This window comes from Chiloscyllium plagiosum, chromosome 14 (genome assembly GCF_004010195.1).
Source record: "Chiloscyllium plagiosum isolate BGI_BamShark_2017 chromosome 14, ASM401019v2, whole genome shotgun sequence".
Taxonomy (NCBI): Eukaryota; Metazoa; Chordata; class Chondrichthyes; order Orectolobiformes; family Hemiscylliidae; genus Chiloscyllium; species Chiloscyllium plagiosum.
This window is the reverse complement of record NC_057723.1, coordinates 25,265,249-25,291,144: the sequence shown is the minus strand read 5'-3', so window position 1 is coordinate 25,291,144 and position 25,896 is coordinate 25,265,249. Positions and strand designations below refer to the sequence as shown.

Genomic DNA, 25,896 nt, shown 5'->3' with positions numbered 1-25,896 from the left:
GGCTGGTTACACCTCCACAATGACTTTGAGAAATTAAGCTCTGCATATTTCAGAGACATCACTTGGTTCTGATGTTGCATGTTGTCTTAGAGCTGTAAGCTTAAACAAATGCCAATTACCTTTTCCGTAAAAGAGTCAAGATCCACCCATGTCACAGTTAAGGTGTTCCATTTAAGGGGAAAGTGTCAGACTTCTGTTCTGTGTTAAGCGATGTTTTACAGAGGAATGAGGCTTGCTTTGTGGTATACTTAAAATCTCACCTCTGGTAATGGTGTAGTTGAAATGGTTTAACTGTATTGGAATTGAAAGAGGGCTGTAACACAAGATATTTTTGTATTGTAGCTGAGTTTCCTAGTGACTGCCAACAAAATGTATCATATTCCCATTTTTAAATAAAACTACTACTACAGTTCTGCATAGGGGCTTCTTTGAAGGCAAATAGGTAAACACGCTGAAGGTTGAGTCTGGGTGAGAGTTGAAAATCTTGAGTTAAAGGCACATTAGTTTTGGTGTTTTATGAAAGAAACCTTCATGTATCAATACTCTGTTTTGGAAAAATGAATAATTACAAAATGTATGTGCTTGTGTTGAATATTCATTTTTAATTCACTGCCTGGACTTGTGTGGCACTGTGATTAGCACTGCTGCTGGGATCCAAGCTCAGTCCCAGCCTTGGGTGGAGATTGGATGCTCTCCCTGTGTCTGTGTGGGTTTTCACCGGGTACTCTCGTTTCCTCTCATAGTCCAAAGATGTGTAAGTTAGGTGGATTAGTTGCAGTAAATGTCAGGTCACTGGGATATGGTGGGGGTGAGGGTCTGGGTGGGATGCTCCTCAGAGGGTTGATGCAGACTCTGAGATGAATGGCTTCTACCTGCACTGCAGGAATCCTATGAAACAGTATTTGGACTTTTTCAAAAAACAAATGTTAAAAAAATTTCAACCTACAAGATAGCCAAAACTAATTTACAATGGTGTGCATACTGTATATTTGAACTCTGTGGAGAGTTTAATTATGGATATGCATGCACTTTCAAGGAAGTGTATCTCAAATTAAATCAACCACTACCCAGCTCAGCAGGAGGCGATATTAGTTCCATGATTTGTGAAGGAGGAACAATAAAGGTCACTCTACTTAGCTTCCCAATATAATCATATTATCACATCTTCAAACAACTAGTCCATATTGTTTTGCCAATCTTTGTGTATGATTGGTATATTTATGTCCAAAAGAATGTATCTGTTAGGAGTTAAAATACAAACAAAAGAAATAAGAATTAGTACAATTTTAACTCTATTGGAAAACTTGGGGCCGCACAGTGGCTCAGTGGTTAGCTCTGTTGCCTCATAGCAGAGGAGACCTGGGTTTGATTCCAGCCTCAGGTGACTGTCTGTGTGGAGTTTGCACATTCTCCCCGTGTCTGCGTGGGTTTCCTCTCACAATCCCAAGATGTGCAGGTTAGGTGATTTGGCTATGCTAAATTTTCCCATAGTATTCAGGGATATGTAGGTTAGGTGCATTAGTCAGGGATATAGGGGTCTAGGTGGGTTATTCTTCAGAGGATCCTTGTGAAATTGTTAGGCCGAAGGGCCTGTTTCCACGCTGTAGAGATTCTATGATCATTAATATAGTAATAGATTATTTACCTACTAAACAGTAACTGTTCTAACATAGAAACGTCCCATAACACCCTTAGTAAAGGCAAATTTAGTAAAACAGATTGTCTCACATGTGATGTTTCTCCACCCAGGAGAAAAGAACACCAAGAGAAAATTCTAAGAGAGAGGGGTATGGCATTTTCACAACCAAATTCAAAACCCCTACTGAAAGCTAAGCAAAAACACTGGTTCCGTTGCAGCCTGGCTCCATCCATTCAGGCTGCTTTTATTGTTCCATCTTTAAAAAAAAAACCCAAGGCCTCACAAGCTGTTTACTTTATTGGCTTGGAAGAGACAACTCAATACCTATGTCTCAAAACCTCTCTTCAAAAAAAAAGGAGAAAATACACTTCTTAAAGCCATAGTTTCGTCACACTACCCAGAACAAATTAGGCTCTGTCAGCCTGATGTCTGCACTATTCTTACAAAGACTACTTTCACTTCGGATAAAGATTGCCTGCATCCCACTAAAAGATGCACCATCTTAAGTTCTAAATGAATTAGAAGAGTCTTACTTTGTTGAGTCCTACTATTTGATGATCTTATGCTTTAAGACCTCAAGCACTGTTACACTGCTCACTGTCTTGTAGATATTGCTGATTGCAACTTTCTTCCTCATAAAATTTAAAGAATTTCCCTCATCTATGATATGGAATGTAATAGAATTATCCATTACCTACTGTCTTAAATTTATGATAGAAGCAAGAATAATAAGTGACAAATCAAATGTAAGTCATTAAAGCTTGCAGGACAGTGAGAGAGCGCAGTTAATAAAGCAAAAAGTATACATTCATGTTCCTATAAGGAGGCATTGAGTACAAAAGTAGGAACATTATATTGAACTTATATAGAACACCAGTGAGATCTCAGCTGGAGAATTGTGTACAGTTTTGGGATCACGCTTGAGGAAGGATGTGAATACATTGTAGAGAGAGCAGGATAAGTTTATGAGGATGGTTACAGAGAAGACAAACTTTATGAAGATAGATTAAAGAAGCTGTGACTGTCTTGGAGAGAAGGAAAAGAGATCTTCAAAATCATGAGAGGTCTGGATAATATATAGAGGGAGAAATTATTAGCACTGTCAGAGGATTGAGAGCCAGAGGGCACAGATTTGAAGTATTTTAAAAAAGCATATGCAAGGGGAGTTAAACAAATTATACAGTAAGTAGTTACGGCTTGGAATGCACTGCCTGGATGTGTAGTAGAAGAGGGTTGATTTGATGCACTTGATAATTGGTTAAATAGATACAATATGTATGCTTACGGGGAAAAGGCTGGAGATTGGCACTAAAAGGCTTAGGAAGCTGGCACTGAAACAATGGGCCAAATAGTCCCCTGTAACAATTCTGTGATTATGTGAAGGACCAGTCATCCCATAGTACATTATAAATCATATTATGTGCATAAGAACAAATTTCATAAAGGGAACACAAGTTTGATAATGGCAGATGCCTTTTGAAGTAAGGTCAAAAAAAGTGTATTGGAAGCATGCCCACATCATAGCTACATGTGCAAGTTAATTGATAAATATGCGTATTGTTTCCTGAAATTATACAGCAGTGGTAAAATTATTCAAGCTGTGTTTAACCTTTGGAATTTATCAAAAGTCAGATTTGAAAGAGGTCCTTTGTAATTTCTATAATAAGTATGATGTTGGCAAGATGTATTTTGCATGTCTGACTATTGGGGATGGAATGTGACAGAAATACTCATCACTTTCCTAAAAAAGGCTGCGAGCGGAAGAGCAATTAGCTAGAGCCAAGGGTCCAATGTAATGAAAACCAGCTGACAGTGAAGCCTGTTGGGTGGGCTTAATTCCATTCCTGTAAAACAGATGACACAATCTTGCCTGTTAAAAAAAAATTGCAGATTTGACAGAAAACATCTTGCTGAATAAGTAGGTGCAAAATTGCATGATGCCAAATACCAGAGCTAACGAATTGGCACTCTATAGTGCAATATGATGCGGAGGTGCTGGTGTTGGACTGGGGTGTACAAAGTTAAAAATCACACAACACCAGGTTATAGTCCAACTGCTCCTTCATCAGGTAACTAGTTAATATATTTAACATTCTGGAATAGTTAGCTTGAGCAGATGACCATTTTCAAAGCGAAGGCAGTAAGGATTTTCATCTTACAAAAAAAAAAGGCCATTAGGATGTTGCATGACATGTATACTTAGAGAAACATTTCTGTCCTGGATTCATAGTATTGCAGCAGGCAACAGTGAATTGACAAAGGTTGCTTGAGAGTTTTGATGACATTTGGTGGTTGTCTTGCCCACACGAGGGACTTATGACAGAAGGGCTTATGCCTGAAACGTCGATTCTCCTGTTCCTTTGATGCTGCCTGACCTGCTGCGCTTTTCCAGCAACATATTTTTAAACACATGAGGGACATCCTTCTTCAGCAAATGTTGTGCAGCTGTCCTTTCTGCACAGGGAATGATGTTGAAAAGCCTGAGACAATGTCACAGATCCTCTTTATCCAGTGGGATGGGTGTTTGTTTAAGATTCTTGCTCTTGTTTTGTTTGGGACATACTCTGTAGATGACATAAATAGATCTAAAAATGATTCTGTTTGACATTGACGTGGGAGTTTGTGTTAATAAATGCTTAATGCTGATGCACCAACCATTGTCTATCTCATGACCATGATATCAATAACTGCAAAAATACAAACACATCCCTTCTGTAACCTATCCATGTGCTGCTGGAATAAGTCTTGGCTTACTGATAAACCAAATGGTAGCGGTCAGAAATGATGTCATCCAGATGCCATTCAAAATTTTGAGCACTTGAGATTTTTCTATTCGATGGATGGACCAGTAACCATGCTTCATATCTAGTTTAGAGGGAACCTGATGTTGGAAAATTTAGAAGCTGATTTTTTTTTTCCAGTGTCAGTACTTTATGTACATTTCCTTCAAGTGATCAAGATGTGTAGTGGCAGGTTTAAACCACTATGGGCAGCCCGTATAAAATAAGGAATAATGATATTACCCCAGTTTTGAAGTCAAATTGAAGGAAACAAAATTGTGTAACCAACCAACTACTGCACACTGGTAAACTTCTCCAGCTTAGAAAATCACATCAGTGCTTGAAATGCTTTCAAGAGTCCAACTACTTCAGAGCACAAATTGTTCTCCATTTTGAATACTATGCTCATTCCCCTACCACTCTCATTCCCCAACCCCCTCCCATTGTTTTTTTGCTTGAGTTTCAGCAGAGCTGCCTATTATATTTTTTGATACCAATCATAAGCAACTACTTTTCATCTTTAGTACTTTTCTACTGGCAGTAGCATTCTCTTTGTCTTTTGCTCTGGAAAACATTTCCCATTTGTTCCACTTGCTCCGACTCCTCACTTTTTCTGCAACATAACATTTATCACTTTTCCAGACCCCTTCACTTCCACAAGAGGACCATATTGGACTCAAATGTTGCTTGTTTCTCTCTCCACATGTGCTGCCAGACCTGCTGAGTTTCTCGAGTTTTCATTCCAATATGTTACCCCTTAGAACATGATGCTTTATTTTCCATAATAACCTTGATATGGCATCTTATCAAATGCAATCTGGTCATCTAAGAACAATACATTCACTGGCTCCCCTTTATCCAGAACACAAGTTGCTTCAAAAAGCTTCAATAACTTGATTCTTTCACAAAATCACATTGACTTTGACTGATTACCTTGAAATTTCTAAATGCCTTACGTGACTTAGTAAAGCCCACACATGTCTTCCCCTAATATATGTTAGCAGGCCAGATGGGTTTTTAAGACAATCAACAATCATGATCAGCATTTAGAAATCTATAAACTCTAGGCTTTTTTTAATTGAAATTCCACCATCAGCTATGGCTCGATTAGTACCCTTGTCCTACACAATGCCACATCTAATGTCTGTTGCTTGAGCTTCCATTGGAGTACAGGCCGAAGCTTTCAACTGTTGTGAGTGCTATTGTGGAAGCTCAGACTGAAGTCATGCCAGGTCAACTCATTGAGATTGAAGTATAGTTTGCTGCACAGTCAGAATGCTGTCACCATGACCTCCGTTTTTATCATTGAGAAACTAATAGAACATAGAATATTGCAGCGCAGTACAGGCCTTTCAGCCCTTGATGTTGTGCCAATCTGTGAAACCAATCTGAAGCCCATCTAACCTACACTATTCCATTTTCATCCATATGTTTATCCAATGACCATTTAAATGCCTTTAAAGTTGGCTACTACTGTTGTAGGCAGGGTGTTCCATGTCCTACTACTCTGAGTGAAGAAACTACCTCTGACCTCTTGTCCTATATCTATCACCTCTCAATTTAAAATTATGTCTCCTCGTGCTAGCCATCACCATCTGAGGAAAACAGGGTCTCACTGTCCAATCTATCTAACCCTCTGATCATCTTGTATGTCTCTATTAAGTCACCCCTCAACTTTCTTCTTTCTAAAGTAAACATCCTCAAGTCCTTCAGCCTCTCCTCATAAGACCTTTCCTACCTAGCAGGCAACATCCTGGTAAATTTCCTCTGCACGCTTTTCAATACTTCCACATCCTTCCTATAATGCGACGACGAGAACTATCTGCAATACTCTAAGTGCGGTTGCACTAGAATTTTGTCCAGCTGCAACCTGACCCCATGGCTCTGAAACTCAATCATTATCAATAAAAGCCAACACACCACATGTCATCTTAACAACCCTGTCAACTGGGTGTCAACTTTCAAGGATCTATGTACATGGACACTGAGATCTCTCTGTTCATCCACACTGCCAAGAATCTTACTTTTAGCCCAGTACTCTGTATTCCTGTTATTCCTTCCAAAGTGAATCACCTCATACTTTTCCTCATTAAATTCCATTTGCCACCTCAATCCAGCTCTGCAGCCTTTCTATGTCCCCCTGTAACCTGCAACATCCTTAGGCACTGTCCACAACTCCACTGACCTTAGTATCATCTGCAAATTTACTAACCCATCCTTCTACATCCTCATCCAGGCCATTTATAAAAATGACAAACAGCAGTGGCCCCAAAATGGATACTTGCATACACCACTAGTAACTGAACTCCAGGATGAACATTTCACATCAGCCACCACCTTCTGTCTTCTTTCAGTTAGCCAATTTCTAATCCAATCTGCTAATTCACCCTCAGTCCCATAGCTCCATATTTTCTGCAATAGCCTACCATGGGGAACCTTATCAAACACTTTACTGAAATCCATATACACCGCGTCAACCGCTTTACCCTCATTCACCTGTTTGGTCACCTTCTCAAATAACTCAATAAGGTTTGTGAGGCATGATATACCCTTCCCAAAACAGTGTTGACTATCCCTAATCAAGTTATTCCTTTCTAGATGATTATAAATCTTATCTTTTATAATCCTTTCCAACACTTAACCCACAACCGAAGTAAGGCTCACTGGTCTATAATTATCAGGGTTGTCCCTACTCCCCTTCTTGAACAAGGGGACAACATTTGCTATCCTCCAGTCTTCTGGCACTATTCTTGTAGACAATGGCGATGTAAAGATCAAAGCCAAAGGTTCTGCAATCTCCTCCCTAGCTTCCCAGAAAATTGTAGGATAAATTCCATCTGGCCCAGGGGACTTACCTATTTTCACTCTCCAGAATTGCTAACACCTCTTCCTTATGGACCTCAATCCCATCTAGTCTAATAACCTGTATCTCAGTATTCTCCTCGACAACATTGTCTTTTTCCAGTGTGAATACTGACAAAAGAATATTCATTTAGCACCTCTCCTATCTCCTCAGACTCCATGCACAACTTCCCACTACTGTCCTTGACTGAAATGAAAAACATTCATCTTAACATTCTAGTTAATACAGCCATGTTAGCATAAGGATAAAATCAGAAATGAAAATATTAATTATTTTTTGTAATCTAAGAGCACATTTACTTTCATCATAGTGCCTACCACATCCAATAAGTAGAGTTGTTAACTTGGGCCAATTAGGGAGTTCTGACTGACAATCCCAGTCAAGAATCTCATAGTCAATGAGATCTTTTCAATACTACAGATTAAAAACTAAGGATGACAATTTTAAATTCAACATGTTGCTTGACCAGGAAGCAGTATAGTTCAACAGCATAATGGTGAAAAGGGCATAGATCCAAAGATATGAAGGTTAGGTGGGTTGGCCACAGTAAATTGACCTTTAGTGTTGAGCATTGTGCAGGCTAGGTGGATTAACCATTGTGAATGAGAGGTTACAGGGATAAGGTGGGGGTCTCAGTCTGGGTGGGATGTACTCAGAGGGTCAGTGCAGACTTGATGGAGTGAATAGCCTCTTTCTGCAGTGTAGGGATTCTATGATTCCAATTCCATGCAAATTTAGGATGTTTATACATTTGAGATGCAGCTGGAAGTCATCAGGAAAAATACACCAAGTGAGAAACCAGCATCGGAATAAGCGACTTACAATTCCAAAGGGTTTCTATTAAAGAGTTGTTTGTTAGCTTCTGTTGCTTTTAATGAGTCGATACATTTTACAGAGGCAGGCCATTGTTTTAATGTTTAAAACAGCCAAGGGATGGTGCTATTGAGGTTGGTATTTGTCTCAAAGTCCCGAATTAACTCTGTAATGTAAAATTGCTATTTTGGTGCCTCGGTTAAAGGCAAAATAGTCAATTTTAGAAATTCTTAGGTAGTCACATGGATAACAGTTTTATTGCAAACGATACTTCATGAGCAATTGATGTTTTGGAATAGTTCTCTCCTCAAAATGGACAGTAATCTCAGAACCTGCCTCAAGATTACGTTCCTCTGATCCCATGCAATGATTAGAATGAGAATGTTGTGGGCAATCCACCCCATTGGATTAATGTCACACAATCATAGAATCAGAGATTTACAGCACAGACAAAAGCACATTGGTCCATCAAGTCTGTACTTCCTCAGGAGGCTAGGGAAACCTGGCATATCCATAAAGACCCTTACAAATCTTTATCGATGTACTATAGAAAGCCTCCTATCTGGATGCATCACAGCATGGTATGGCAACTGCTGCTCCCAAGAGTGAAAGAAACAGCAGAGAGTTGTGAACGGAGTCCATCACACAAACCTGCCTCCCATCCATTGACTTAATCTATACTTCCTGCTGCCTCGGGAAAACAACCAACACAATAAAAGACCCCTCCCGCACTGGTTATACTCTCTTCCATCTTCTTCTGTTGAGCAAAAGATATAAAAGTTTGTTTAGAAATAGGAACAGGTTCAAGAGCAACTTCTTCCCCACTGTTCTCAGACTTTTGAATGGGGCCTCATTCCTGATGAAGGGCTTTTGATCGAAACGCCGGATCTCTTGCTTCTCGGACACTGCTTGACCTGCTGTGCTTTTCCAGCACCACACTCAACTCTTTAATGTTAATGTTGATCTCTGTTTGCATCTTTTCTGCGGCTGTAACATTGTATCCTGCGCTCTGTTCTGTTACCCTGATGCACTTGTATAGTATGATCTGCCTGTAAAGCACCTAAGACAACACTTTTCACTTTACCTCAGTACCAGTAACGAGTCAAAGAAATCAAATCAAATCAAGTCTGTGCTGGTCTAAAACGAGCACCTAATTAATCTCATCCCACTTGACCCATAGCTCTGTAATCCTTGGATTCACAGATGTATATCTAAATACTTCTTAAATGTTTTTGCCTCTCCCACCTTTACATGCAGTGGGTTCCAGATTCCCACCCACTCTGAAAAAAAGATTTTCCTTCTATCCCCATTAATCTTTCTGCCCATTATCTTCAATCTATACCCTGGTCATTCATCCCTCTAACAAGGGGGAATGTTAGTTCCTGTCTACACCCCTCAATTTTATGTATCTCCAGCATATGTGCCCTCTGTCTTCTCTGCTCCAAGGAAAACAACCCCAATAACAGCACTGCCTGTTTGTTGAAGCAAGAATTACCCCCAAGACTTCAGTGGCCGATGAGAAGCATCTTTTTGTAGTAATCCATGGGTATCCATGTGACTAGCTGGTGGATTTATGTTGCATTAAAACAGCATTTTTAAAGAATCCCTACAGTGTGAAAACAGGCCCTTTGCAGGCCCCCACAATTCCACACCAACCCTCCAAAACGTCACCCACCCAGACCCAATCCCATGCTACTCCACAATTACCTGACTAATGCACCTAACCTACACATCCCTGAACACGATGGGCAATTTAGCATGGCCAATTCACCTAACCTGCACATCTTTGGACTTAGGGAGGAAACTGGAGTACCTGGAGGAAACGCACGCAGACACGGGGAGAATGTGCAAATTTCACACAGATAGTCGCCCGAGGTTGGAATCAAACCCGGGTCCCTGGCACTGTGAGGCAGTGCTAACAACTCAGCCAATGTGCCGCCCTATTTTGTCATAATAATGGGTGTTTCAGGATTTTCTACCACGATCCATGATTTTAGACTGATAACAGCCTCAATGGCACCATCTGCTGGCCGTCCTTAATTAGCAATTAAAAATACTGGCTGTTAACATATACCATCCCATTAAAAGTGACCGAAACAAATATGCAACAGTTTAACAACAATCCCTAGCATTTGCAATGGTCATGTAATGTTCAACACATTCTCTTGAGGTGCATTAAATTATTGACAGGTTAATAAATCCACAATAGTTCAAATAAATTATTGGGCAATGATGGTGATGCTACTTTGAGCCACACTCATATTGTAAACATATCTGTAGATTTGCTGGATTAATCACTTGGCTAAATGTGATATATATTAGCAGATACCTTGCAATTCAGGAATATCATCAGCCTTGGTGATGGGATATATTTCATGGCATTGTCTCCCTTTGGTATAAAAATAGCACATTGCCTTCCACTTGGTCAGCCAATGCTGGAAAATGACATCTGACCTTTTCATGAACTTGAACAGTTGTTTCAGCATTCAAAACGAAAGTTCCACCATGAACCTGGTGACAACACATTTAACATTAGATTTCAAATCTCCTTTTATTGTCTGTTTCAATGTTACCTCAATCAGAGTCTTCAATCACCTAGAAACAATCCATTCAGTCTGCCATCTGCAAGAATAGAGGATTATGCAAAATGTGGAGACATTATGATAGGTTTCCTCTATTGAAATGGAACTACTTGCTATTTACAAAAAGAAGCCAAGAGATTCAGCAAAAGGCACTGATAGTTACGAGTGTACAACAATGAGCTCACTTGGAGAACAGTACCACAGGGCTACAGCATTGTGTTCTAACATGCTGCTTGTAGTTCCCATAACGAAATTTAAGAAAAAGATTGAACAATGCAGCAAGAATCTTCTGTACGTGTGAGTACACTACTGATTGACTTAGCACAGCTCACTGTTGCAACAGACCAGTATAAATGGGTTAAGGTGTAAGAAATGCAAGAAATATTAGAAAGTAAGAAAAATGAAGAACAGACATCTTGAAATCATGGAATTCAACATTGAGGCCTAGAGGCTGTAAGTACTGATACTGAAAATGAGATATTGTTACCTGAGCCTGACAAATCCTGCAAAATTAATCAATTAACCATTTCTTATTGCAAAATAGCAAATCTGGGAGAATTTGTTCCTGAGTTGGTTCCTATTGGATATTGGATTCATATTGGACGAAAAGAGCCGTCTTACACTCACTCCAGTAATTCATCCACCAAAATGTTATTGCTGAAGAATTTAGCCTAGTCTATTTATCAACGAAAGTCAATCATAATTATTGTCGCACCCTCCTCACATGCTTCACTAATTTCTTGTTTAATACCTTCACACTACTGTCTGGAGGGCAGTAGACAATTTCCATAATGTTTTGTATACCTGTTTGTTTCTTAGCTCTACCACTAGACTTAAGATTCTTTCTCATTATTGCATCCTTTGCTAACAATGCTATCCCAACTGTATTTATCTTTTTCTCTGTACTTCTTAAAGTATTGAATCCCTTAGATATTCAATTTCCAACCTTGGTCACACTGCGACCATATCACTATAATCACAATCATATTGTATCCATTTACAACTAATTGTACTACTAATTGGTCAGTTATTATAATGCTGTCTTTGGAATTGACTTTTTAATATTTTTATACTTTTGTATCATCATCGGAAAATCCCTACAGTGTGGAAGCTGGCCATTTGGACCATCAAGTCCAAACTGACCCTCTGAAAAGCATCCCGCCCAGACCAATCACCCCCACCCTTTCCCTGTAACCCTGCTTTTCCCAGAGCTAATCCACCTAGTCTGCACATCCCTGGACACTACGGGCAATTTAGTATGGCCAATCCACGTAACCTGCATACCTTTGGACTGTGGGACGAAACTGAGCTCCTGGAGGAAACCTACGCAGACAGAGGGAGAAGGTGCAAACTTCACACACAGTCACCTGAGCTGGAATCAAACCTGTGTGAGGCATCAGTGCTAATCACTGAACCACTGTAGTGCCAGTATTTGCTGATAGCCTTTAGTCTCTCTGTCTCCCACTTTTGCTTTCTACTTTTCTATTCTTCATTTCCATTTGGCCAAACAGTAAGGGGTACTGGGTATGGGACAGGTTGGCCAGATGAAGCTCTGCAAATTGCAAACCCAGAAACTAGACTCAGTGCAAAAACAGCAGCGAAGCGCACTAATGATGTTAGCAGAGTGCAAAAGGACACATTTCAACAACAATTCAACCAAACAATGGAAGAATGCCTACTTTCAATCAAAAACCCAGACAGAAAGGCAACCAGTCTCTGCTACACAAAGAAACAAACATTAGCAAGCCATCCAAATGATTGATAATGTTTCTAAACATTAAGCGAATCACTCTGATCTGCCAAAACTCGAGAAAATTTCAGAAAACCATTCAAAAATCAGGGCTTACCCGACTGATTGGTCTCTTGCACCTCCTGGAGATGAAGTAGTAACAGGTGTAGCAAAGGCAAAGGTGTACCAACAGCCTGTCAGGAATGAGAGAGGAAGAGAACAATGACTTCATGAATGCAACTGAAATTACAAGAGGGTGTATTGTGCGACTAAAAGGATCGAGCAAAGATTCCATACATTACTTTGACACTAAACTGTTACTTGTTCTGAATAAAGATGCAACAGTTTGCAGGGTTACCAACTTGCAACTGCAGTCATTTAGTCATTCTGGTGTTGTGAAATGCCTGGGTAAATTCATTTAAAACCTAGTGGTCAAAGTGTCTGATGGGTCCTAAAAATCTTGGACAACAGAATGGGGTTGGGAGTAAGGCTATTTTCCCTAAGAAGGGAGGCTGGCCTTCTAACCAACCCATCACATGTCCATGCTCTTCGTCAATGCATTGAGGCAGGAAACTGCACTTACCACTTTTATGAAGAAAAGCAAATTCCTGGGAAAAGTCAATCATAAGTCAGGTGTCGATTTGCAAAGCTATGAAAGGTCCTTACCACATCTCTGTGAGCGTGAGATGGAAATCGAAGTCCAGGACAAGTTAGCCATATTAAAGCAAATTAGTGCCAATGGTGTGATCAAAGACGTATGTTTTAAGGAAAATCTTAACGGAAGAAAGAGAGATAGAGATTTTGAATGTTTGTGGTAATAGACTGGTTAGCAAGGTTAGATCTCATGGAATACAGGGAGAACTAACCATTTGGATACAGAACGGGCTCGAAGGTAGAATGCAGAGGGTGGTAGTGGAGGATTGCTTTTTGGGCTGGAAGCCTATGACCAGTGGTGTGCCACAAAGATCGGTGCTGGGTCCACTATGTTTCGTCATTTATATAAATGATTTGGATGTGAACATAGGATGTATAGTTAGTAAGTTTGCAGATGACACCAAAATTGGAGGTGACAGTGAAGAAGGTACCTCAGATTACAACAGGATCTTGATCAGGTGGGTGAATGGGCTGAGGAGTGGCAGATGGAGTTTAATTTAGATAAATGCGAGGTGCTGCCTTTTGGGAAAGCAAATCAGAGCAGGACTTATCAACTTAATGGTAAGGACCTGGAGAGTGTTGCTGAACAAAGAGACCTTGGAGTGCAGATTCATAGTCCCTGAAAGTAGGGTCGCAGGTTGATAAGATAGTGAAGGCGGCGTTTGGTATGCTTTCCTTTATTGTTCAGAGCATTGAGTGTAGGAGTTGGGAGGTCATGTTGCGGCTGTACAACATGACCACTTTTGGAATATTGTGTGCGATTCTGATCTCCTTTTTATTGGAAGGGTGTTGTGAAACTTGGAAGGGTTCAGAAAAATTTACAAGGATGTTGCCAGGGTTGGAGGATTTGAGCTATAGGGAGAGGCTGAATAGGCTAGGGCTATTTTCCCTGGAGCATTGGAGGCTGAGGGGTGACCTTGTAGAGGTTTATAAAATCATGAGGGGCATGGATAGGATAAAGAGACAAGATCTTTCCCTGGGGTGGGGGAATCCAGAACTAGAGGGCATAGGTTTAAGATGAGAGGGGAAATATATAAAAGGGACCCAAGGGGCAACTTGTTCATGCAGAGGCTGGTGTGTGTGTGTGGAATGGGCTGCCAGAGTAAGTGGTGGAGGCTGGTACAATTGTAACATTTAAAAGGCATTTGGATGGGTATATGAATAGGAAGAGTTTGGAGGGTTATAGAACATAGAACAATACAGTGCAAAACAGGCGCTTCAGCCCTCAATGTTGCGCTGACCTGTGAACTATTCTCAGCTCGTGCGCCTACACTATCCCATCATCATCCATGTGCTTATCCAAGGATTGTTTAAATCTCCCTAATGTGGCTGAGTTAACTACATTGGCAGGTAGGGCAGTCCATGCCCTTACCACTCTCTGAGTAAAGAACTTGCCTCTTACATCTGTCTTAAATCTATCACCCCTCAATTTGTAGTTATGTCCCCTCGTACAAGCTGATGTCATCATCCTAGGAAAAAGACTTTCACTGTCTACTCTATCTAATCCTCTGATCATCTTGTATGTCTCTATCAAATTCCCTCTTAGCCTTCTTCTTTCCAATGAGAACAGATCCAAGTCTCTCAGCTTTTCCTCATAAGACCTTCCCTCCAGGCCAGGCAACATCCTGGTAAACCTCCTCTGCACCTTTTCCAATGCTTCCACATCCTTCCCAAAATATGGCAACCAGAACTGTACACAGTATTCCACGTGTAGCCGCACCAGCGTTTTGTATAGTTGCAGCATGATCTTGCGGCTCCAGAACTCAATCCCTCTACCAAAGAAACCTAACACACCATATGCCTGCTTAACAGCACTATCAACCCTGGGGTGGCAACTTTCAGTGATCTATGTACATGGACTCCAAGATCCCTCTGTACATCCACACGATGAGCCTGGTGCTGGCAGGTGGGACTAGATTAATTTAGGATATCTGGTTAGCATAGATGAGTTGGACTGAAGGGTCTGTTTCCATTCTGTACATCTCCATGACTCTATGAATCTAATTGCCGGTTTTCGAGCCTGAACAGTTGAAGGCAATGCCACTGATGGGGAAGCAATTAACATTGGGGGTGATCAAAAGGCCCAATTTAGATGAGCCCAGAATTCTCAGACGGCTTTGGCGATGAAGGAGATTGCAGAGATCGGCAGGAGTAATTCTAATGATGTAACGAAGTCAGTGAGGTGGACCTCACAAAATGTGAGTTCCCTAATTGGGGCCTAATAATCTGGTCCAATCAGGGAGCCCTAGCTGATAGGTATAGACAGGATGGTCCCGGGTGCCCTTGGAGAAGGAGCACGCGGTGTCGACCAACACCCTGGAGTTGTTCAGGGAGAGGTGGGCGCCGCAGGGAGTGGAGTGCATTATTTCTCCCTCCAACTCTATTTTGATTTAGTCCCTACCCTCCCCTTCACTGTTTTGATCACACTGTCCTTTGATGTGAAGGGCAGTGTTTGTCACTGGCCACCCGGGTGTTTTCCTATCTTCGTGGTGGTGGAATTTGAATAAAGATTCGTGCACTTTGTGTCTTTCACTGTGTCTCACACCTGCACACACACACACAATGGGTGCTGGGGAAAAAATAAGCACTACCGCACTTAGGTGGCAGTGTGGGGGTTAAAAAAAAAACAGGAAAAAAAAGAGGAAAAAAAGAAAATTTAACCAGGAGAGGTGTAGGTAGTGGATTAGTGGTGCTGGAAGAGCACAGCAGTTCAGGCATCATCCAAGGAGCTTCAAAATCAACATTTCGGACAAAAGCCCTTCATCAGGAATAAAGGCAGTGAGCCTGGAGCGTGGAGAGATTTAAAAAAAAATAGACAGGATGGTTTCGTGCACTGTGTGTCTTTCACTGTGTCTCACACTGCAAACACACACACCATGGGTGCTGGGGCAAAAATAAGCACTACCGCACTTAGAAAAAGAAAAAAAAAATGGTTTATGGCCTGGCCAAACTGGCCATAAAAAAAGAAAAAATAGACAGGATGGTATATTAGAGCCCGGATGTCTCTGGAGAAGGAGCACGCGAGTCCACCAACACCCTGGAGTTGATCAGGGAAAGGTGGGCGCCACAGGGAGTGGAGTGCATTATTTCCCCCTCCAACTCTATTTTGATTTAGTCCCTACCCTCCCCTTCACTGTTTTTGATCACACAGCACTGCCCTTTGATGTGAAGGGCAGTGTTTGTCACTGGCCACCCGGGTGTTTTCCTATCTTCCTGGTGGTGGAATTTGAATAAAGATTCGTGCACTTTGTGTCTTCCACTGTGTCTCACACCTGCACACACACACCATGGGTTCTGGGGAAAAAGTAAGCACTACTGCACTTAGGTGGTAGTGTGGGGATAAAAAGAAAAAAAAATATAGAAAAAAAAACAAAAAAAATTGACAGGATGGTATGTTAGAGCCCGGATGTCTCTGGAGAAGGAGCACGCGGTCTCCACCAACAGCCTGGAATTGATCAGGGAGAGGTGGGTGCCACAGGGAGTGGAGTACATTATTTCCCCCTAACTCTATTTTGATTTAGTCCCTACCCTCCCCTTCACTGTTTTGATCACACAGCATTGCCCTTTGACGTGAAGGGCAGTGCTTGTCACTGGCCACTCGGTGTTTTCCTATCTTCCTGGTGGTGGAAATTGAATAAAGATTCGTGCACCTTGTGTCTCACACCTGCGCGCACACACACACACACACACACAACATGGGTGCTGGGGAAAATATAAGCACTACCGCAGTTAGGCGGTAGTGTGGGGGGGAAAAAAAAGAAGAAAAAAAAAACCAGGAGTGTCAGGAATTCTGCTCACTCAGAGCTAGCTCTGAGGAAGCTGGATCAGTGTCGAGGACTCTCCACACATTAATAAAGAATGACTTGGTGACAGGATACAAGTCTTTGAGGAGTTATTTCACTTTTCAATTTGCTTGATACAACTAAAAAAAAAATCAACAGGAGGGTTTATTAGAGCCCGGGTGTCTCTGGAGAAGGAGCATGTGGTCTCCACCAACACCTGGAGCTGTTCAGGGAGAGGTGGGCGCCGCAGGGAGTGGAGTGCATTATTTCTCCCTCCAACTCTATTTTGATTTAATCCCTGCCCTCCCCTTCACTATTTGATCACACAGCATTGCCCTTTGATGTGAAGGGCACTGCTTGTCACTGGTCACTTGGGTGTTTCCTATCTTCCTGGTGGTGGAAATTTGAATAAAGATTCGTACACCTTGTGTCTCTCACTGTGTCTCACACCTGCACACACACAACATGGGTGCGGGGTAAAAATAAGCACTACCTTAGTTAGGCGGTAGTGTGGGGGTTAAAAAAAAAGAAATAAAGAAAAAAAAGAAATCAAACAGTCTCTCTGTAGCTGACTCTGAGGAAGCTGGATCAGTGTCAAAGACCATCCGAGTGTAGATAAGAGGCGACTTTGTGATGGGATACTAGCCTCTGTGGAGTTATCCCAATGGCGATAAGAGAAAAGCATGCTCCTGAAGAAATTCATAGTCTTTGAGTTGGGGTAAGCGTTTCTGGCATCATGCTGTTATTTGGGAATCTTGACATGTTTGATCCTGCTATCAAAGCTGGGTCCAGTATGTGGAAAGAATGCGTTATTTTCTGCAGCCAAATAACACTGGGGCATATGAAAACAAATGTTGAGAGTGTGTGCTAGAAAAACACAGCAGGTCAAACAGCATCCTCGGAGCAGGAAATCTGATGTTTCGGGCCGGAGCCCTTTATCAGGAAATTCCTGATGAAGGGCTCCGACCCAAAACATTGATTCTCCTGCTCGTCGGATGCTGCCTAACCTGCTGTGCTTTTCCAGCACCACACTCACAACACTGATCTCCAGCACCTGCAGACCTCACTGTCTCCCAGATGAAAACCAATGAGTAATTCTCCTGACAACTTGTGGACCTGCAGACCTTTTGCTTATTAGGAGTTTAACTTTCCCTGAGGTACCAAATACTAAAACCTTTCAAAAGTTGATGGCTTTAGTTAATGAATATTACATCCCCTTTAATTCTGAGACACTATCAGTTTTACTCACAATTTGAGAACTAGGGAATCTGTATCGGGATTTTTGATTAGGTTAAGACGACTAGTAGAGGCATGTGACTTTGGTTTAAATATTAATGAGGCCAAGAGACCATTTGGTACGTAGGATTAATGATGTAACCATCCAAAGTGTCTGCTAGTTGAAGCCTAACTGAAATTTACACAGATACTAAAAAGGCTTTATCGTTGGAAAATGCAGCAAATAAATGACATGGGTTGCAGGGTATTCGAATGGAAGTGGACATCTCGCCAGTCTGACTGAGCTGGAGGAGCACCACTAGAGTGAAAGTCTCAGTCAAGACATAAGCTGAACAGAGTGACCCTCGGTCAGTCCACAGCAAAACCCCAAAACAAACCCACACCTTGATCAAACGGTTAAATTTTTCTTCAGGATTCAGTATACGGACTCCAGACAGGAATCGAATCCCATTAAACACAATTAAGTAAGAGAGCTCAAAGGTGAGTGCATACTCTGGAAAGTCCACCTGGAACAGTTAGATTGCTTAGCAACATCCAAATCAGAACCAATCAAAATGAACATTTAGTTAACTGGTCATCTGGTTCTAATGGAGGTCGATACTGGCTCAGCCATTTCAGTAATTGCAGAACCAGTCTTTAACAAAATTCACTCTGGATTCAAACCCTTAAGTTTGTGCAAGACCTCAATTAGATTGAGAACCTATACTGAGGAACCTTTACAGATTAAGGGTAAAACTTTGGTTCCGGTCTCTTATGAGAAAGCATTGGTTCAGTTCCCACTGATTGTAGTAAAAGGCTCAGGTCCAAGTCTGATTGGGTGAAATTGATTGATAAAGATTTACTGAAGTTTGCTCAACATTTTTCAATTAGATAATGCCTGCCTGAGTGAAGTCCTAATTAAATACCTGGAGGTTTTTCAGGAAGGTCGAAGGACTATCAAAGGGGACAAGGTGACCTGGCACGTTGACCAGGAAGCAATTCCATGATTCTGCAAGGCCCGCCCAGTGCCATTTGCCTTATGGGCAAAAGTAGAGGCAGAAATCAGGAGGCTGGAAAGCAAAGGAATCATTAATCCGTCCAGTTTGTGGAATGGGTAGCACGGTCATATCGACTGAACGGTTGGTTCACCTTTGTAGGGATTTTAAACAAACATTAAACCACGTCTTGCACCTGGATAAATACCAAACCCCTCGCATCCAGGATGTATATGCAAAGCTGGTGGGGAAGCTGTCCTTCATGAAGCTGAACATTAACCATGTGCTCTTGCAGTTGTGGTTAGATGAGGATTCCCCATAGCATGCTATAATATCCATAAGGATTTGTACCAGTATACGAGACTTCCATTTGGGGTATAATCAGCCTGTGCAATTTTTCAGTGGAAGACAAAGAACATTTTACAAGATCTACCTCAGGTCACAATTTATCTAGACGACATTCTTAACAGGGAAGACAAATGAGGAACACTTACTGAACATGGACATAGTCCTTAGACGATTCTCCCAGGTGGGAGTACACCTTAGAAGGGAAAAATATGTATTCCAAACATCCCAAGTGACTTACTTCGGCTACAGAGTTGACATGCTCGGGGTTTGCCCGTTGGGAAATAATATGAGGGCGAACAAAGGTGCTCGGCTCCCTTGTCTCTACCGGAGCTTAGGGCTTTCCTTGGGCTGGAGCATTATTATTGAAAGTTCTTGTAGAAATTGGCCTCCATCCTGGCACCTTTGATCAACTCTTAAAAATGGTTGGCCTTGGAAATGGTCCCATAGTCAAGCCATACCTTTCTGGAGATTGATAAAACAGCTCTCATCCTCTAAGGCATACCATGATGTCCCCATGAATCAGAAGGTTGCAGGCACAAGTCCCACTTCAAGCACTTGAAAGTAAAATATAGGCTGACATTTCAGTGCAGGGCTGAAGGACTGTTCAACTGTCAAAGGTACTGCCTTTAAAATAATCAAGGTCTGAGATGCCATCTAAAAGGGATGCAAAAAATCCTATGACACTATTTTTGAAAAAGGGGAAAGAAATTACTCTATGGCCTGGTGAATATCTAACCCTTAACACAATCACTAAACAACTAGGTAGATAGGATAGCGAAGGAGGCTTTTGGTATGCTTTCTTTAATTGGTCAGAGTATTGAGTACAGGAGTTGGGAGGTCATGTTGCAGCTGTACAGGACATTGGTTAGGTCACTGTTGGAATGCTGTGTGCACTTCTGGTCTCCTTCCTATTGGAAAGACGTTGCAAAAATTGAAAGGGTTCAGAAAAGATTTACAAGCATGTTGCCAGGGTTGGAAGATTTGAGCTATAGGGAGAGGCTGAACAGGCTGGGGCTGTTTACCTTGGAGCGTCGGAGGCTGAGGGGTGACCTTATAGAGGTTTACAAAATTATGCGGGGCATGGATAGGATAAATAGACAAAGTCTTTTCCCTGGGGTGGGGGAGTCCAGAACTGGAGGGCATAGGTTTAGGGTGAGATGGGGAAGATATAAAAGAGACCTAAGGGGCAACGTTTTCACGCAGAAGGTGGTATGTGTATGGAATAATTTGCCAGAGGAAGTGGAGGAGGCTGGTACAATTGCAACATTTTAAAAGGCATTTGGATGGGGATATGAATAGGAAGGGTTTGGAGAGGTATGGGCCGGGTGCTGGCAGGCGGGACGAAATTGCGTTGGGATATCTGGTCAGCACGGACGGGTTGGAAAGAAGGGTCTGTTTCCATGCTGTACGTCTCTATGACTCTAAGACTCTATGATCCCAAGTGAGATCTAGTATTGACATGTAATGCCTCCCCCTATGGCATCATGGTATTATTAACCCACAGGTGGTCACATGGAGAGGAACACCCAATAGCGTATGCAGCCAGGACTTTGGCTAATGCAGAGCCTCAATCCACCTAGAGAGTGAAAGAAGATTTAGCGTATATATTTGGAGTCAGGAAGTCCCACCAATACCTTATGGATGTAAAATTGTAATAATAACAGACCACAAATCCCTGCCAGGTCTACTTAAAGATGACAGGGTGGTGGCACTTATAGCTTCAGGCCAAATTCAGTGATGGGCTTCAATACTAAGTGCATACAATTACAAGTTGGAAAACCATCCAGGAGGCCAAGAAGCAAATGCGGATGCATTGAGCCATCTCCCGCTGCCTGTGGTACTGCCACCAGAAGAATTTGTAATGATTTTAATTTCTCTGGATACGCTTTCAATCACAGCTGACAATATCAGACTTTGGACACAAAGAATTGGTCCTGGCAAAACTGAAACAGCTGGTGGTGATGGGGTAACCAAGCAGCAATCACAACTAGAATTGAAATCATTTTGGACCTGGAGAGACCAAATAACCATAGAAGACAGCGCATCATTATGGGGAGCAAGAGTGATTGTCCTGAGCAAAGTGATTGTCACCAGATACTGGTTGAATTCCATCAGGGTCATCCAGAAGTTTCCAAAGTGAAGATGTTGGCAAGAAATTATATCTGGTGGCCAGGATTGGATACAGATTTAGCTGCGTTTGTGGGGCAGTAGCCAGGGTGCCAAAGGACAAAAATGACCACTAGCAGCTTCCCTACTTTTGTGGGAATGGCTGGGTAAACACTGGACTCGATTACACATTGACTGTGCAGATCCTTTCATGGGCTCGATGTTCTTAGTCATTGTGGATGCCCATTCAAAGTGGTTGGACGTGCATAGAGTACATTCTTCAAACACAGGAACGACAATAGAAAATCTGTGTAGATCTTTTGCAATAAATGGACATCCAGAAGGTTTGGTCACAGATAATGGGCACCAGCAGGGAATTTCCAAAAATCAAATAGTATTTGTGATATGAGGACAGTTCCACACTATCCACCATCCAATGCTCTGGCAGAAAAAGCAGTCTAAACTTTGAAGACAGGCTTAAAGAAATAACCAAAGCTTCATTCCATACCAAACTATCCTGGAAACTATTTGATTGTACGACCATTCCTCATGCAATTACAAGGATAGCTCCAGTAGAAGTGCTAAGACTCTGCACTAGGTAAAATCTGAGCTTCCTGGACATGGGAGCATGGGGTTGTGAAACATCATCAGGAATGGACTCAAGACTCTACTAAGCCAAAGAGAGAATTTACTTCAGTGGATAAAGTTTGATGTAGGAACCACAGGAATGGTGAGAGACATGGTGAGGTCAGGTCCAGTGACATAAAATTCTGGTCAGTGTGATGGTTCTGAACAAACACATGGACCATACGAAGGCTGCAAACTCATAAACGGGGCAGGAGCAAAATCTGCTCAGCTCCTCAACACTCTTTCTGTTCTGGAATCCATGGGTTCTACCTCTCTGTCAAGCGTTGAAGTTACCTCAGAGATGGACAGAGTGGGTGTCGCCACTCTGATTCCCTTGCTGCCTGAAGAGGGGAATGAATTTCTTCTGAGACGCTCTGGGCGTAAGAGGCGAGCTATTGTGCCTTACATGCTGGCAGTATTGGAAGCCGTGTTGGATGAACCTGACTTGGTGTGAAAACGCACCAGGAGGAGCTACAAGAAAATGAACCTACCTGTGTCTGTGGACTCAGAGGGGGACGGATGTGCTGATTGTAACAAGGTCAGCCAGATGGACATCATCGAATGAGTTCCCAGATTGAGACTGTTAATCTGGTCGAATCATCGAGTCCTGGCTGGCAGAGATAAACAGGGGATTAAAACAGAAGTGCGTAAAAAAAATAAATAAACAGGAGTGAAAAAAATAAACAGGAGTGAAAAAAAAACAGGAGATTATCACAAAGCATTGCCCTTTTAATGTGAAGGGCAGTGTTTGTCACTGGCCACTCGGGTGTTTTCCCTTTTGAGAGTTGGATCAGTGTGAGAGTGTGTTTGTACGTGCAAGGACTCTCCTCTTTGAAGGGGACTGTCCCTGGACTAGCTGCCCCACATCGAGAGAGAGGAAAGAAGAAGGAAGGAAGAATAAGAAAGAAGAAGGAAGAAGAGATGAGGCAGAAGCAGAAGGAGGTGAGAGCTTTTGAGTCTGGGGCCTACTTTTGGAGCTGCAGCCTGGGCCTCACCCAGGTCAAGGAAGTGTTGCTACTGACCTGGGGCCCACTCCCACTGCTGGTCTCTGGGACCCCGTCCAGACCTGCCTCAGCTGTTGCTGCTTGGGGCCTGCCTCACTGCTGCTGCCTGGGACTTGCCTTGGGGCCCCTCCCAGGACCTCCACAACTGCCGCTGTTGTTAGAGGCCCACCTCCACTGCTGCTGCCTGGGACTCAGTTTTGGGGCTGTCTGGGACTTGCCTTGGGGGCCCTCCCCAACAGGTCTGCCCCCCACCGTTGCAGCAACCAAGGGCCTGCCTAGGACTTGTCAGAGGCCTGCCTCCACTGCTGCTGTTGTCTGAGGCCTGCCTCCACCACTGCTGCCTGGGACTCGCCTTGGGGCCCCTCCCCACAACCTCAACCACCACTGCTGCCTGGGACTCAATTTTGGGGCTGCCTGGGACTTGCCTTGGGGACCCTCCCCAACAGGTCTGCCCCCCCCCGCTGCGACCGAGGGCCTGCCTAGGACTTGCCTGAGGCCTGCCTCCACCGCCGCTGCCTGGGACTCGCCTTGTCCCCTCCCCAGGACCTCCACCACTGCCACTGCTGGAGGCCCACCTCCACTGCTACTGCTGCCTGGGACTCAATTTTGGGGCTGCCTGGGACTTGCCTTGGGGACACGCCCCAACAGGCCTGCCCTCCACCGCTGCAACCAAGGGCCTACCGAGGACTTGCCAGAGGCCTGTCTCCACCACCGTTGCCTGGGACATGCCTTGGGCTCCTCCCCACAACCTCCTCCACTACTGCTGCCGGAGGCCCATTTCCACCACCGCAGCCTGGGACTCGCCTTGGGGCCCCTCCACCACTACTGCTGCCTGGGACTCAATTTTGGGGCTGCCTAGGACTTGCCTTGGGGACCCTCCCCAACAGGCCTGCCCCCACCGCTGCAACCAAGGGCCTGCCTAGGACTTGCCTGAGGCCTGCCTACAACGCTGAGGCCTGCCTCCACCACCGCTGCCTGGGACTCGCCTTGGGCCCCTCCCCACAACCTCCACCATTGCCACTGCTGGAGGCCTACCTCCACTGCTGCTGCTGCCTGGGACTCAATTTTGGGGCTGCCTGGGACTTGCCTTGGGGACCCTCCCCAACAGGTCTGCCCCCACCGCTGCGACCGAGGGCCTACCTGGGACTCGCCCGAGGCCTGCTTCCATCACTGCTGTTGCCTGAGGCCGGTCCACACCATCGCTGCCTGGGACTCGCCTTGGGTGACTGGCCTTGGGCACATCCCCAGGACTTCCACTACTGCTGCTGTCAGAGGCCCACCTCCACCGCTGCTGCCTGGGGCCTACCAATATCCAGCAGCAGAGTATAGTGAGCCCGAAGATCGCAGAGCCCAGCCGCACCTACGCCAGGGTAGCTGCTGCCTTAGGCTCAGCTGTCCCAACCCCGGCTGCAACCGCAACCCCATTCAGGCACCTGACTAAATGCCTGGGGGTAAAGGCCTATCCCCACCTCAACATGTCCATCGAGGCCTGCAGCAAGGCCATGGCTAGTGTGGTTGGCCCACTGGCCATCGTCGCTGCGGCCCGGATGTACGGGAAGGCCGTCTTTTTCCTTAAGACCGAGCAGGCGGTCCATCTGGCCGTGGAGAGGGGGCTCACTGTGGGCGGGACACATTCGCCCGTCAACTCTTTGGAGGTTACGGGCCAGAGGGTCGTGATCTCCAATGTCCCGCCCTTCATTTCAAGTGAGCTCCTTCTCCCCCATCTCACCACATTTGGGGAGATCCGGTCAGGGGTCCAACCGCTCCTGCTCGGTCTTAAGGACCCCGCCCTCCGACACATCTACTCCTTCTGACGCCAGGTGTTCATTTGCCTGGCCCGGGAGGAGGTCACCGAGGGCTCATTCACCCTCCTCCATGAGGGCGCGGCCTACCACGCCTTCTGGACGGCATGCGGTGCCACCTATGCCGTGAGGTGGGGCACATAAGGAAAAACTGCCCCACCCAGAAGGCTGCCCAGCCCGCGCCGATGGCTGATGGTGGTGCCGCCGCACCCACTCTCCCTCCCCCGAAGTCAACACCACAAGCCCCAGCAGCGGAGGCGAAGCCGGAGGCTTTCAATGCTCCAGCCTCTGGCAGGGGAGGGGGGGTGAGCGTCCGGCTGGCCAGAAGGCGCTGAATAAGACGCAACGCATCAGGCCCGCCCATGGGGAGACCACCCTATCCCCTTCCCCGACACCTAGCCCACGACCTGCCCTGCCCCGCCCCGGCACGACAATGCCCCTGCGGCTGTGACAGCGTCGCCCCGGCGCGGGAACCCTGACCCCGGTCCCACTGACCCCACATCCACTCCCCACCCCGACAGAGAAACACCTGGGGCTTCAACACCTGCCCCTGGTGCTGTAACACCTGGCCCAGGGGCACCTGAGCCCAGCCACACCCTGGCACAAACCTGGGGGGATCCACCGCTGCCCCACCTCCTGCAGCAACCGTGAATCTGGGCCCAGGAGAGGGAACTGGTCCCCTGCCCCGCCCGCCATCACTTGATAAACCAGGGGCGGGGCAGGAAGTGGCAATGACCCTCCCCACCCTGGCCATGCCCCCTGTCTTCCCCCAACCAATCGTATTCTGGGAAAGGCTGGGGGGGTGGGACCTTGTGCCACATGACCACAGAGGCGGGTGCGGGTGGGGAGGGGGAGGGGGAGGGGAAGGCCCATAAATTCCCCCTTGCCTCTCTGGGGAAGAGGCACTGGCCCTTGGAGGGGAGAGACACTCCAGCAGTGTGCCAGCAGCACTGCTCC

The 25,896-nt window shown here is 44.5% G+C and overlaps 1 long non-coding RNA gene across 1 annotated transcript; it reads right to left on the bottom strand.

Annotated features, from left to right (window-relative positions):
- Nucleotides 1-3,663: 3,663 nt before the first annotated feature.
- LOC122556901 lies at nucleotides 3,664-25,612 on the bottom strand. The gene is made up of 5 exons (XR_006313693.1): nucleotides 25,548-25,612; nucleotides 22,625-22,744; nucleotides 12,525-12,600; nucleotides 10,425-10,606; nucleotides 3,664-4,203 (listed from the first exon to the last, which is right to left on the bottom strand). It is a non-coding gene; the product is annotated as an uncharacterized LOC122556901 (long non-coding RNA).
- Between the last annotated feature and the right edge of the window lie 284 nt (nucleotides 25,613-25,896).